Raw genomic sequence first — 13,398 nt, 5'->3', positions numbered from 1 at the left:
AGCTCATTAATTCGGGTTTTGAAGTCACCCGCGTGCGATCTCCTTCTCAATTAGCAGCTTTGCTCACACATTCAGCAGCTCTCCTCTGACCCCTAGTGTTGCTACTGGTCTCGAAGTGACACCGAGACCAAAGGGAAATCCCGGCTCCCCAGGGTGAGATGCGATCAGAGCAAACAGCTCAAGGCGACAAAGCACACACGCGCCTGGAGCCGTGTATCCAGTGGTTGCTGAGAGCAGAGCACCCATCAGCACCAGAGGTGCTCCTAAAGGGCAATGAGAAGGCTGTCCTGGCACTGGGACAAACTCAGGAGCACATTCAGCCCGAGGCTGAGCTCTGCACAGCAGTGACTTGGCTTCTGGGGCAGAGAGCTCTGCTCACACAGGACCCAGCACTGCAGAGATACAGCCAAGAGTGGGGAACGCCTGCACGTATTTCCCTGGAAGATGCTTGCAAGAAAAACACACTGACAGTGCCCAGTGTTGCTCACCCCAGCATTACAGTCCTGCTGGAGAGCCAGGGATGGGACAGGACATGCTGACAAGAAATGACACAGAGTGTGTGATGAGGACCTCAATCTGCTTATTATGTGGATAATGCGGAGAGGTCTGGCTGATGGAGCTTCTCACTGTGTGAGTCGGTCAGCATTAGAGAAAGCCAGCATGGAGTTCTGTGAGCTTTTGCAGGGGACGAAGAGGCGCAGAAGCTGCTACCCACCCTTGGTGCTCTTAGAAAGTTAACTGAGAGAATTGGAAGGGAGACCATCAGCTGACCAAATGGACACCAATATGTCAGGTCCTGATCAGACCCGACGGAGGGCCATGGCTCCCAGACCCTATGCCACTCCTTGTCAAGGGCAGGAAACACGTCTGTGTCGGGACCCCAAGTGGGCCCTGCTGGCTGCCGGCACGTTGGGTTAAGCCGGCACCAAATGACGAGCCATCCTGTGCACCGTGAGGATCCGAACATCTCAGCACCAGTTTTGGCCAACAACTCCTTGGTTAATGTCTCCAGTGCAGCCAGTGATTTGACGTCAGCACTGGGCAGCGGCTGCTGGTAACGGCACATGAGACTGCGTTGCTCCCAATGTGCCTGAAGGTCCGAACTGGGAATCCAGCCTTCATGCCGGACTGATAGTTCGTGAGCGGGGGAGACCTTGTTCCTGGATAGTCCCCCAGTGGTGGACATTCAGAACGATTCTGCACAGCCAATATGTTTTTGTCTTCTTATTTGGTTATGGAGTGTGACATTATAATGCACACTGGACAGAACTGGATTGCCATGAAGATTCTGTACAATAGTGTTACATTGAACTTGGAGAAGTTGTAACTCCATTGTGTACTGTGCTGTTATCTTGAACTTGAATGCACCGTTCTCTACAAGTTGACTAAGTGTTGCCATACAGCATTTCACAATTTTTAGGCAGATTGCTGTTGTGTGCTTTCAGGTTTGTAGTCACTGCAGCTGCATCTCTTTGGTATGTTATTATGACAGTTTCATTGTTTTTCGCATATGTTTAATGATTGATTCATTTGCGGAATAGCCTTAAATGTGCAAATCACCTTTGGGGTAACAGGGAGTATGCAGGGGAACCTTTACAGGGGCTGCAGATAATAAAGAGGGGGGAGATGTTGGGTATTGGGCAGGTGGTGCCTGCATGCACCAGCAGTGGAGTCATGGAGGTCATGGGTATCTGATAGGGGTGGTCACCTGTACCACTATATAGGGTTTGTGGCGCGGCATTAAACTGGTACTTTCAGCGTTATACACTGTGTGTTCTGGTTAGCATTTGGGCTGCTGTGCTAACAGATGTGTCTGGGGTTATCTTGTTTTAAAATGGAAGGGCTCGTAAGGAGCAGAGGGATGTGAGGTATTTCTAGTCCGCTTCATGCTCCCGATTCCAGAACCCTTCCAATTGTGAGGAAACAGAAGTGCTGAGCTGTGTGCGTGTTCCATGGTGCAGAGTCCAGTGACAGTTGGTGCCCGGCGTCTGTGCAGGGCAGCACCGAGGTTGTTAGAAGCATAGGAATCTGCCAGAGAGGAATCTGATGTTAAGGTACTAAAGGTAAAAGGCAGCATTTCTATCAATACTGGAGGAGGGTAGGAAACTTTGTCCTTAAGTGCTGTTTTTGTTCCCTTTGTCATGCAGTCAATCCAGCAACTAACTTGAGAACTCGACTTCTCCTCTCTTTAGTTTAGATTTGGGGAAATTCCCTGGGGAAAAAAAAAAAAAAAAATTCCTCGAAAATTCACTAGTGTCTGTGTGAGTAAAAGGTTCCAACCTTTATTGACTATCGGAAATGCTTAGCACAGAAAAGTGCAGCACTTTAATGAAAGAGTTCTGAATCACTTGAATTTGATCTTCTGTCTGGCCTGGTTGCAGGTTTTACTGCATTTGGTACCTTAAAAAAAAAAGCAGCAAAACAAATCTAAAATACCAAAATATTTGATTTTTACATCAGAAAAGAAAAAAAAAAATGAACCAACCCAAACCCTTGTTGTGGCTGAGCAGAACGTGCTGCAGCTCCATGCAGTGCTGAGTTACAGTATACAGGCACATGTGTGTGGATTTGTGTATTGATACGCACTGTCATGCTTTTGCTGTACAGGTAATAAAGACGGAGGATGGTTTTTGTGGATTCTTCAAAGGTGAAGAATCCTTGAAGACCAGAAATTCCAACTTACAGAATTTGACATAGGCAAAGTGAGGAGGAAAATTCTTCCTAACCTGTTATAATTAATTAATTCACGGATTCAGTGTTGGTTCGGCCTACAGGAGAAGTGAACTGCAAAGCTTTGAAGATCACTGTATTTGCTGAGGTTGTCCAGGTGGTTGAGCTTGAAGACCTGCAGCGGTCAGACAAATGTGTTGGGGTTACTCACTGCTGTCACTCGTGGTGTTGAAGGAGGGGCTCCATTGGAGGGCTTGCAGCCGTGCAGCCCAGGGACTCCGTGCTGAGTCAGGGTGATGTTACTAGAGTTTGACCAGTGTTGAGGAGGGCAATGTTTTGAAACAACTGCTCCTGAGAGACTGATTGAATGAAGAGAACAAAGCTGGGAAGACGGGTGGGCATTCCTCATTCTTTTCTGCTTTTTGGTGTTTTGCTTAGGGTTCCTTTTCAAAAGAAGATTTCACTGATCAAGACTGTAGAAGACTTTCAGTCCAAGGAAGCACGAGCCAGCTCTTTGAGAAGCACAGGAAGAGCTGCACAGAGATCCTCGAGTCCAGAACTGCTTCTGTGCGCTCATCCAGCATGTCGATTAAAGGAAATGATTGCTATTTCTACTTCTATTCCACTTGTAAAAAGGTCTGCTTGGGTTTTTTCCTTCATTTTTTCTTTCTTTCAGTTCTGAAGTCTAGAGGAATGGGTAGAATAAGTAGAAGTATTACTGGTCTTCAGCAAACTTCATAACTAATTGCATTGTACAATAGAGCAACTCGCTAAAAATGAGCTGAAAGCATGGCCAGTTCTCAGGCTGTACTATTTCATTTTCCTCTCTTGGTTTCCATTGGGTTACAGGGAGACAACTGTCCCTTCAGGCACTGTGAAGCCGCTTTGGGCAATGAAACCATCTGCACGCTGTGGAAGGAGGGCCGCTGCTTCAGGAATGTCTGCAGGTTCAGGCACATGGAGATCAGTGTGAGTGTTGGCTCCTCAGAGTTTATCACCAAACCCACTTCTCATTTCTTTAGGTGGGCTGAATGTGCTTTTGCAGATTAGGTTCATTTGCTTTGAAATGATGATGGTTCCTACGGTTAAGAATAGGGGAGGAAGCAGAGGGAAGAGAGCTCAATGGCATTGGTATATCATAGCAGAATATTCTTGTAGTTGATACCAACAGTGTTCTATCAACAGATACTAAAGAACCACATCAATCAGACAAGCATTCTGCAAGGTGTGTTAGTTTAACCCCTTCTAAACTGGTGTCCTCACCCACAGAATGCTAGGAAAGCTCAGTGAGCCTGGTGCTCCCAGCCTGCGCACGCTTCAGAGTGGTGTTTGAGTGCTGCTTTGTGGCAGTCTGCTCACTGGCACCATCTGGAGCTCAGTCTCCCTTTGCAGATCTTAGGTCCACGTTATCATCAGCTCTTCTTCCTTTCTGTCTTCAGAAAAAACGCAGCATGATTTCCTGCTACTGGGAGAACCAGCCAGGAGGCTGCCAGAAATCCAACTGTGCCTTCCATCACACCAAGGGACGTTATCTCAATGGGGTTTTCTTTCCACCAAGCCAAAGTGAGTTTGTCTTTTTTAGGTACGAAAGATTAACTCTATTACTCACAGGTGGGTATAGTGTCATAAAGAACGCCAGGTAACGTTCAATTGTGAGCTGATAGATAGGTTCAGAGCTGAACTTTGTGCGCTTCTGATACCTCAGTTTTATCTTGCATGCTCAGCTTCTCTCTGCTCCTGTGGCCTTTGCCTTGCAGGTTGTTCTCCCGCATTTAAGCTTTTACTGGGTGTCAGGGAGATGAATGTTGTGTAGGGGGGGATTTCTTTGTTCACAGAGAAGCCATTTGGATGGGCAAGTGGAGACTCAGCATTTATCTGTGTGGGTTTTCAGCCTTGCCTGCCATCTTTGTGCAGTGGATAATCTGATTGAATTCCTACCGCATAACTGAAGAGACTGATTTTTTCTTTGCTTGTACAGACCAGCTTTCTAAGGAGGGAGAAGAAACAAAAACACCTGTCCAGCAACCAGCTGAAGAAAACCATCATGGATTGCAGATAATTTCCACTACAAAATCTGATGCTGATACAAAACAAGGTATTCCAGGATTAATCAGAAGCACTTGCCAATTAACTCCAAAGCAATTCATTGTACAAACACAACAGAACATAGGGTTGCTGAATGGAATCAGCTATTTCCGTGATCTTGTTCCTACCTTGTAACTTCATGTGCCTTTCAGATTAGGAAGGTAAACTCCTTTGTTTACATCATTAGAGCAAGACGAGGCCACAGCATGGAGTTTAAGTGCCTGTATGTGCATCTTTTCAACCAGTGGTGAAAGCCACATTTGTTGATAGAGGAATCTAATGTCATATGGATGGGATAAAGTAAGGGATAAAGCCTACTTTTAATATCCAGAAGGATGAAAGGAGGGCAGCAGACAGACATCAGGTCCATGGCGCTCTTAGCTGTGGGGAGAGCTGACAGGGTTTGTTCTGCATGCTTCTGAGCAGGAGGCAGTTTGCAGAGCTGTGGTCCTCAGCGTGTGCCTCTGTCCCTCAGTCTCATTTACTGCTCTGTGTTCCCAGATGACAGTTTGAATGCTGGAATAAAAACACTTGGATCAGAAGGACCTTCAGGAGCTCCTGCTCATCGGCTCAAATCTCAGATTGTTCGTGTGCCTAAGAAGGAGAATGTGCGGACACTGGTCAGCACTGTGATACTGCCTGCAAAGCAGGGTAATGATGAGTACCTTTGCTTCCATTTGGTGGCTCCTAAGTGGAATGGATAAATTACAATTGGGACTTACCCTGAGTGCATTACAGTTGCAATATAATTTTGTGTCAGGGCTGTCAAAGTGGTGTCTTTTGGTTGTATTTGTTTTGGGTGGGAAATGGGCTCACAAGACAGTAATTTTGTTGGTTTCTGTCAAATAAGCACTTTGTTTTTCTTTGTTTTAGGGGAGTTGCCTGTGAGTCAACTGAATACTGCTGATAAACCTGGAAAACGGAAATCCTCTGTAGGTAAGGGCTGCTTGTGAGCTGCTGTTTGGCTGCCTCCACGTAAATGGGAGGGCACTGCTGAAGCAGGAGGGAGGAAAGTGTGTCGTGGGTCTGTGATGACTCCAAGTGGCACACAAGTGTAGCAGCTGAAAGGTGAATTTGAGAACATACACTTGGAGAAACCAAAGTTTGTGGTTGACTTGTAAAAATCTTTCTCCAAAGGAATTATCTTAGGAATGTTGTTGTTTTCTCTCTGTAGCTGATGTCAGTGGCCTTCCGCTGAAGCGCAGCCTCGTAGAAAGGCTGGGGAAGAAGATCGAGGTTGACAGAGCACCAAGGAGAGGTAAATGGTCATCGGTGTTTGCTGCACAGATTCTCTAGGCTTTCTGCTTATTCTTTCTCAGGAGCGTTGTTGTTGGGAACACGTATATTCTGTAATATTATGACAAATCTGGAAACTTGAGCTCTCGTTGTAATTTCTTGTAATCCTTATGCTTCTCCTTTCTTGATGATGACAGAGAAGGGTGCCAAGCCAGCAGGGGAGATCTGGAAGAAGAGACGACTGGAAGAAGAGAAGCAAAAAGTAGAAGAGGTTCTTACTGAGAAGAGATCTAAGGATAAGCGCAAGAAGAAGAGAATTTTCCCTCCACCTGAGCCTGGTAATGTGAAACTGGAAGAGCCACCGCGTAAAATCAAGCGATTGGAAGAAATGCATATTAAAAGCTTAGAAGAAATCAAGCAGGAGAAAGCCCTGCGGATGCAGCAGATCGCAAAGCCAGCAGGTAACGAGGTGCTTCACTGTCTGCTCTGCTGAAGTGCTTCCCCTGTCAAGCAAATGGAGTTTGCTTAGAATTGCCTGGGCTGTTTCTTACAACATGCAAAGGCAGGAAGTGCCAGGATGTCCATCCATGTGTTTTTCCATTGAATCCGTGGTGTCTACCTGCTTCATTCTGGAGAATTCATTCGCTGTGAGGTTTTGTAATTCAGTTTCTCCTGTACTTTCTTTCTGCCATGTTTTTGGTGTGGCATGTTCTGTGTGTTGACACCAAGGTTATCTTCATCTTTGGCGTGTTGCTTGTTTTAATATGTAAATGTGTTTGTAAAGCATGGATTGAGTTTTTAACATGGGGGCCAACCTCTGTCAGAAAGGTCAGGGGGGTGAGTTATTCATTGGGCAGGTGAGAGAGGCTTCGTGAAGAGACAGCATGTGAAGGAGGGAAGAGCTTGGATACTGTATGGACTGCGAGATGTCGCCTCTCTCGTGTTCTTTGTTATTGAATGTGAGGAAATAAGCACATGGAGGAAACACTGGCACTCAGGTTTCTTTCTATGCTTGCTGTTGACCAAGTGATTTTCTTTTTCCTTGTTTTAAAGCACCTGGAAGAGAAGAGGAAAAGACTGTGGAATGGAGCAGGGCTGCTCCCAAAGCTGTCTCTGCACCCGCAGAGGTGAGTCCCTTCTGAAGATGGACACAGTGACACAATTTCTTCACATGTTCTCGTGTCTCACTGCTCACCATGTGCCACCATCATGAGTGCATTCCTACCTTCCTGCCTTTGGTGAAGAGCTGCAGCCATGTTTCACAATCCTGGTACTTTCAATGGCTTTCCCAGACAGCTTTGCACTCCTCAAACTCAGAATTGATCTGATTGTATCTGGCAGTGAGGCAGTAACCCTGCTGGCACCAGGTACAACTTGTGAGGTTAACGTGGGAGCACTGGATACTAAAAGGTCACGATGGCTTCGTGTTCAATGAAATCAGACTGTGGGTGGATGTTGTGTAGGGGAACAGGAATGACTTTCTGTTGCTCAAATAGAATGTGGTGTGTAACAGCTCTAGCACTGTACTTATTTAAACGAGCACTGAAGAAGCGGAGCCTCCAGCTAAAAAAGCAGCTTTGGTAAGGAGGGGAAGAAGTGTCAGTGCTGTCCTGGTCAGGCTGATACTGAGATACAACTGCTGCAGAAAGTGTGGAGAACTGCAATGTTCTGCAGGTTTCCTTTCAAAGCAGTCGCTTTGTGCAGGATGCTGGATGAATGGCAGTGTGCGCACAATGCTCTGCAGCCCTGTGATTCCTTTGTGGTGTGAAGGAATTTGTCCATTAATGCTGCATTGTTAAAAAGACCTGAGGTGCTCTGCAGCCTTCACGTGGTTGTTAACATCCTTCAGGAGCCCCTTAGCCCCCGTGTTGGGTTCAGGATCAGCAGTGCTGAAGGAGAAGCACTGCAGAGGAAGGATCTCCTGAGCAATCATTGACTTTGTCTTCCTTCTTCCCAGACTGCTGCTCCAGCCCTGCCGGAGGTCAGCCTGCTCACCAAGGCTGTAGAAGATGACACTGAAAAGTTCATCTCGGAAATCTCAGGAGGGGAAATGGAAGCAGAAATTGACTTGGACCTGGAGAAGGATGAGGATGATTTCCTTCGTGAACTTTCTGAGATGACTGACTGTTGAACTGCGTAGTAGTTATTATAGTATGTTAAAAAAAAAACAAAAAACACAAACAAACAAACAAAAAACCAAAAAAACAACAAAACAACAACAACAAAAAAAAACCCTTTAATTTAATAAAAACCTTTTCTTTTTGGTTGGATACCCCAGGGTGATACTTTACTAAAGGAGGCTTCACAATAATGAGTCTTAAAGCACAGCTGAACTGGTAAAAGATTGGCAGACTGCATTCCATTGTCCTGAGTTTTCCTGCTGGTCAGAGTTGAGGCCCTGTACATCCATTCCCTGCTCCTGGTTGGCTCCTTTCAGCAGCAAGAGGACAAAGCAGTTCTGTGACAGCCCAGAAGGACGTCCATCTGTGTGCTGCAGTGCCTGGCAATTGATCTCCTGATTCAGTGACGCTCTGAAGGCTTCAACCTCAAGCTCCTTCCTTCCTCCTCCCTTGGCCATGCTCAGCGTTGGGTGCAGCTGGAAGCTTCTTCGGTGCTCCCATTTCTCGGGCAGTCCCCATGTCTAGCCTGGAGTTCTGCCAGCTCTTGAGTATTTTTGGTGTATGCTTTTGTTTATGACTTGAATCCTTTAAGGCAACTTAATGACAATGTGGGGGTGGGAGGGAGCAGAATTATTCTTTTGTTTTGGACCAAATGTGCCATCAAGGCGGGGGGTGCTTCCTGCCTTCCAGTTATCAGCAGTGATGCAGCAGCAGTGTGAGAAGCGGGAGCTGCACGCCACTGCTGCGTTATTCCCTCCTTTCCCTTTTTCTGGATTTCCAGTGCTGTTTGCTGGCAGAGCGCGATGCTGTGCTGATGATTTCTGGAAGCCAACACGTGTGCGCTTCGCTTGTCTCAGTTCAGAGTGCAGCCATCCCAGCCCTGCTGTGGGCACAGTGCAGCCCTGGCCCTGCTGGAGGACGCCGTGGTGACTCTGTGCTTCAGCAGGGTATTGAGTGGTTTTCTGCTGACTCTGGGTGGGACTGTGCCCATGTCGTGTCTGCCACTGTTACTGTAAATATTTTATCCTTTCCTTTTGTATTTGCCTTCTATTTAAGATATTGTATGAACGTAGTCAGGCTCCTCTGTTTATGCCAGCGGCTCTCAGCTGTGTTTTTAAATAAACCTGGCACAGGACAGCAGTGCTGTACGTCTGCCTGCAGCTCTTGGAGGGAGCAGGAGGGGAGCCAGGAGTGCTGCTCCAGCAACATCCTGGTGCTGCTGCCACCAGGGTTACTGCTGTGCTGCTGTTATGAGCTCCATGGAAGAGATGAGCTCCAGCACGGCCTCCTCTCACTTATTTGGTTCTGAAGCCTTCAGCTGCTATTGGCCGTGGCACATTCCATGCAGTGTGAATCTCTCTAACAGACATAACTGTATCAGTGGAATTGTGGGGGCTGGGAGGGAGGACACAGTGCTGCTGAGAGCAGGGCCAGGCAGCCCAGCATGCTCAGCACCACAGCCAGGTGAGGCTGGCAGTTCAGTTACAGGTGTGTGTGCAGCTGGTCACCACTCAGCCTCCCCCATTGCAGCTCCCTGTGTCCCACAGTTCCCCCATCCCCGTTCTCCCGCTGTCCCATTGTCACCCTGCCACACCACTGCTGTGTGCACTAAACCTTTATTGCCCCCCGAAGAGGTCCTCATTGTACACCACCTGCGCCCGCTTGTCGCGGTGTGAGCCCTTGGCACTGTTCTTTACGGCTGTTGGGGCACAGGATGGGGGCAGGGACTCAGCACTGCTGGCACCCCCACACCGTCCCTGTGCCCCCCCAGTGCCCCCCAGCTCACCCAGGGATCCCCACAGCCTGGTCAGCTGATTCCATCTTCTTGTAGGTGACAAAGGCACAGCTGTGGGGGGGTGAGGTCAGCACAGCTTCCACCCCATTCAGCACCACCCCACAACAGATGCACCCATACATCACTGACTCACCCACAGCTTTGCCCACGCCCCCTGCCCCTCTGCCCATCCTGCTCTCGCCTCCCCCGCTCCTCAGGCTCCGGCTCCTGCTCCCAGTCCAAGCGGCTGTCGCGCTCTCCCCTCTCAGGGGGGTCCCCACGTCCCCCACCAGCTTCAGGGTCCCGCAGGTGCTTGCTGGTGCAGACAAAGCTGGTTTGAAAAAATTGCGGGGGCGGAGGGGGGGGTGAGCAAAATAAACACAGAGTGAGGGCACAAATATGGGGGAGAGAACAAAATAAAGGGATAGGAACCACAAATAATGAGGTGGGGGCAATAAAGAACTGGGGGGGGAGGGGGGATGGCACTCACCTCTCATCGGGGTACCATCCCGTTCTCTGCCATCCACGATGTTGTGGGAAGCTGTGGAGGAACTGCTCAAATGTATTCTCTCTAAGACAGGGGAGCAGGTATCTCCTAAATGCATATCCGAGCTGGTAAAATGGGCTCATATGAATGGACACCTTCAGGAGGTGGCACTGATGTTCACTGTAGCCGAATGTCGAGAAATAGTCGACCATATGTAGGACTTTGTTATCTCCAAAAATAAGGAATACAAAATAAATACACTGAAGAATATGCAATCCGAGCGGCAGATTGCTGCTGCTGTGGTACAAGCTCTATCCGGACCTAGTGCTCAGTCAAGGTCAGAGCTTGACTCCCTGTTACCAGGAGTTTCGTACTCCGTTTGCTCATCAGCCTCACAAGTCAGGGCTGCCGCAGAAGCCCCGAATAATCCCCCGTCCTCGACCTCTTCAACGTCTCTGGCAGATCCGGTTTTGGCTGGTGAGGAAGGTGCGGTGGGGGGGGGCTGAGGGGTGTGCAGAGCAGCAAGAAGCTCCTGAGAGTGAAAGCGACTCGGATAATGGTGGGAATGAGAAAGCGTTGGAGGAACATAATAAAACATTAACTGAGGAGCTGCAGGACTTAGAACTGTGTACGAAGGAGGCATCAGTCTCTTCGAGCGTTTCACCGATGTCTTTACAGCCCCTGTCTATGCGATTCCCCCCCACACGTAGCGATCCTCCACCTTTGCGTTGGTCTGGAGTCATTAGAGACATGATATTGGAGGGACCGTGTCAAGCTGTGTTTCAGCTCGCTTGCCCGCTGATAGACGATCAGCAGGGAGCTGCTCGGTGGGAAGTGCATCATTGGAAATTGTTACAGCAGGCTGGTAAGACTGTGACTGACTATGGGATACGATCTGAAGCTTCTAAGCAAATCATTCAATGGATTTTCACTGAGGATACTCATATGACACTAGACACTTCTAATCTTGTGCGGTTGTTACTAACACCACCAGAATACGTTGTTGGTCTCATCTCAAGGCAGAAAATAGCATCCAGCCTTTATAGTAACTATGTTGTGTGTTTCTTTCCTAGTGGAATTGCTTTGTAACTTGCGGTGTTATAAATAATATTAGTAATGGTTTGACATAGTGTGTGATTTTCAGTATTACCAATGCAGTCTCAAGAATTAGAATTTTAGGCATTATCCATAGATCAAATGTGTGTTAAAGAAAGGATTTGATGTAATCAGTGCTGTAATCTATGGGAATAGCTCTTTTAGTATGTTAGTACTGCTCACTCATGATGTTATTAGCCTATTAATTAGCTTTTCTTAATTTGCAAAGACAAAACCTGGAAAGGAATCCCAGGCAAAGGGATGACCCTGTATTGTAGAATGGATACGTCTCTTACACCCAACTAATTGGGATTTTAAAAATATGACCATGCATCACTTGAGACAAAAGTGCATACTAATAGAACTAAATTTGATAGTTTATTCTGTTTTCCAGGCAGCTGTTCCACTTGGGCTCTGTATCACGCACTGGCCATGCGGATATGGTGTACAACTGGAAGAAATCCTTCAGACCCTGAATGCAGGAGAGAATCTGTGATGGGTGAGAGAGGAAAGCTGCACTTTGAAGCAGGGAAGGCCCTGCTGGCACCGCCTGTCGCAACCACCACCAACACGGTTTGCTGTTTCTCAAGGGTCAATAAGTAATAATGCCCCTAGTGATACTCCAGCACATTTGTCCTCTAAAACTGGTTCTATCTGACATGCAACTTCATAATGCAATTGATAATGCAATTATCAATTATTAGCTCAAAGACATGGTTATGAGCATCCTAAAAGCATTTGTTGCACAAATTTTAGTGGCCATTAAAAATCAATATATCAGAGTATATGAAAGTTGAAGACTTTTCCTAACTAGTGACATGTGAACACAATGGGACCCTCATGGATTTATTTCCAGGTTGCAGAAACTTAGGTTGCAGAGCAAACGAGTTTGTTCTTTTTAGTAGGTTTAACAGTAATGTTGTTATGCTGTGTTTGACTTGTCTCTTTTTTCACTTCTAGAGGATTGTCAATCGAGGTCTTGATTGAGTTATAATGGTTATGTTATTAATATAAGTAGTGTTGTTATTCTATAGGCAGTAGCTTGCTAATTAATAAAAAAGGGGGGGTCGCCGCGCTCCGACCCCGCAGAGCTCCACTCCATGCGGTACTTTGAAATAGGGATGACGGATTCCGGCCCCGAGCAGCCCTGGTTCTTTGAAGTGGGGTACGTGGATGGCGAAATCTTCGTGCACTACAACAGCTCCGGTCGGAGGTACGTGCCCCGCACGGGGACAAGTACCAGTGCTGCGTGGAGCACGCCAGCCTGCCCCAGCCCAGCCTCTACTCATGAGGTGAGTGAGGGGATGTGGGGCTGGGGGGCTCTGGGCTGCCCCTTCCGCTGCTGACAGCCCTGCCTTCCCCCAGAGCAGTCACAGTCCAGCCTGGTGCCCAACGTGGTGGGGGTGGTTGTCGCCGTTGTGGCCATTGCCATCATGGCTGGCGTTGGATTCATCATCTACAGACGCCATGCAGGTAAAAGTGGAGGGGTGTAGGAGGACAGTGGGGGCTGTGGGGGGATTTGAGGCTCCCTCAGGAGCCCTCAGCCTGGCTGTGATGTGAACCTGTGCTGATGCATCTCTCTGTCTGCAGGGAAGAAGGAGAAAGGCTACAACACGGCGCCCAGTGAGTGATGAGGGCAGCGCTGTCCCCCACCTCTGCCCAGTGCCAGGGCAGCATTGGGGTCCCCGCTTTCTCCCAGGGTTCCCCTTCCTGGTGCTCAAAGCTGCTCCATGCCCCACAGCAAGAACAGGGCTGGGGGTCATGGCTGTGAGAGTCCTTCCTTGTTTTCTGGCTCCAAGCTTGCTTCCTGAGGTGTTTCTTGTGAGAAGACTCTCAATGATTTATTGAAGTGGCAAGTAATGGGTGCTACCGTGTGACAATCAATATCACTTTTTGGGTATTTGAATATTTGAAAGCACCTTCCTTCAGAG

The sequence above is a fragment of the Coturnix japonica genome, chromosome 26 (genome assembly GCF_054131305.1).
Source record: "Coturnix japonica strain WE chromosome 26, WE-NBRP24, whole genome shotgun sequence".
In the NCBI taxonomy this organism is placed as follows: Eukaryota; Metazoa; Chordata; class Aves; order Galliformes; family Phasianidae; genus Coturnix; species Coturnix japonica.
This window is presented reverse-complemented; position numbering follows the sequence as displayed.